The following is a 2,500-nucleotide window of genomic DNA, read 5'->3' on the forward strand; positions in this document are numbered from 1 at the left end:
TTCTCTTTCTAAACTCCTTTTTTGTTATCTTATTAATGTTAGAATCTTATTTCAGTTTCTTAATTACTAGTAGTTGATAAAAACCACAATTCTGTGAAAAAAATGTAACTTTTGCGTCAAGATTACTAAAACAAAATAACATAAAATTCAATGAGAAATACGAAAATGTACTAATATACATACAAGGAGGGAGAGAGAGAGAGAGAGGAGAGAGAGAGAGAGAGAGAGAGAGAGAGAGAGAGAGAGAGAGAGAGAGAGAGAGAGAGAGGTCATAGTAAGGTATCTAATCATTATATCATCCTAAGTAATACCACTGGCAAAACACCAACGATCAATAGAGTATTTATATTGCCAATAACATTCCATATTTGACTGATTTATGAATATTACTGCCAAACAATACAATCTTACGTATGAATTTATATCAGAGTTATTCACTCAACAAATACCTACACAAGAGAATGAATTAGTAATTCTCTAGATAATGGAGAAAATGTTCTTTTCGAGAGGACAACGTACTTTCTAGAAAGTCAAGGCAGCGACTGTTGGTAAAAATCGCCCCTGTGTAAATACAGAAAGTGGCAACTGTCGATATCCGTTTCGGTTGGCAACAGGTGTCATGGCCACCTAAACGTTCTCCCAAGTGCCCAACCTTTATAATTATTTGCACGTCGGGATGGCAACAGAATTCGACTTAGCTTCTTGAAGATGCTATTGTAGACTGAAGTATATTGGGATATTGGTATATATGACCACCAAGGGAAAATATGTGGACGAGTTTAGATGCTCACTTGTTTTTTTTTTTTCTTTTTAACTGGGTTATTTGATCCATTATGCTTTCCCAAATAGAGTTAGAGATTGACTAGCAATAATAATAATAATAAAAATAATAATAATAATAATAATAATAATAATAATAATAATAATAATAATAATTTCTAGATTTTGACATTTTCCGTATGTTCAAACTTACTGATTACCGGAAGAAATATATTTTATTTTGTACTGTATTGCTTAATTATCAAAATTATAACCAATATGAACCTACGAAAATATACTGATATATTGTTCGTATGTCATATTATTTTTATGAAAGACAACGGACACTATATATACAGTATATATATATATATATATATATATATATATATATATATATATATATATATATATATATATATATATATATATATATATATATCATCATTAGGCGTTGCTAGTCCACTGAACTGCCTGCAGGACGAAGGCCTCAGACAAATCCTTTTACTCTCGTCCGCTTTTGGTCTCTATACCAGTCTATACCCGTAAATTTTCTTAGTTACTCAATCCATCGTTATCACTTCCTTCCCTTATTTCGTTTGCAAGATCTAAGGACCCATTGTGTTATTCTTTTTGTCCATCTATTGTCTGTCATTTTCATTACATGTCCCGACCATTTCCATTTCTTTTTTCTTATATGTTGTTAGATTATTCTCTACTTTAGTTTGCTGTCGTATCCATGTTGCTCTTTTTCTTTCTCTTAGTGTTATTCTCATCATTATTCTTTCTATAGCTCTATGAGTTGTAACTAGATTATATTCTAAGGTTTCAGTAAGGCTCCAAGTTTCTGATGCATTAGTTAATATTGGTAAGACCATCTGATTAAATACTTTTCACTTTAGAGAAAGTGGCATTTTAATTTTCATAATATAATTTGTTTACAAAAAGCTCTCATATATATATATATATATATATATATATATATATATATATATATATATATATATGTGTGTGTGTGTGTGTGTGTGTGTGTGTGTGTGTGTGTGTATTCAGTATATATATAAATATAAATATATATATATATATATATATATATATTCAGTATATATATCATATATATATATATATATATATATATATATATATATTCAGTATATATATATATATATATATATATATATATATATATATATATATATATATATATATATATATATATATATGTGTGTGTGTGTGTGTGTGACTCAACAATTGACTCTTTCAGGGAGTGATAAAATAGCTTACTAATTATACTAGTGTGCCTATCTTACCATAGCATCTTTATCATATACATATGCACCTCCTCACCCTTATTCCTACATACACGAGAGCAATCCTACCAATGAATCTGGAAATAACTAGATTCAGTAAAGGTATGAGATGACATGCAACTAAACTAAGCTTCCATGAATATGCCATTCATTGTTCTAGACCAATGGAAAGTAAATTTATTGCCTTTAGTCAACGTATTAAATGGATTCAGATCCTCAAAATATGACGGAACACAAAGATCCTCAAAGCATTACGGGAACATAAAAATCCTCAAATTATTACGATTGATTGATTGATTAAAAGTTTTCAGGCGAAACATACATATCATCAAAGTTAAGTATAACAAGAACATACAGATCCTCAAAGTATTACGAGAACATAAGGATCAACACAGTATGACGAGAACATAAAGATCCTCAAAGTATAATGA

The sequence above is a fragment of the Palaemon carinicauda genome, chromosome 42 (genome assembly GCF_036898095.1).
Source record: "Palaemon carinicauda isolate YSFRI2023 chromosome 42, ASM3689809v2, whole genome shotgun sequence".
Classification (NCBI taxonomy): domain Eukaryota; kingdom Metazoa; phylum Arthropoda; class Malacostraca; order Decapoda; family Palaemonidae; genus Palaemon; species Palaemon carinicauda.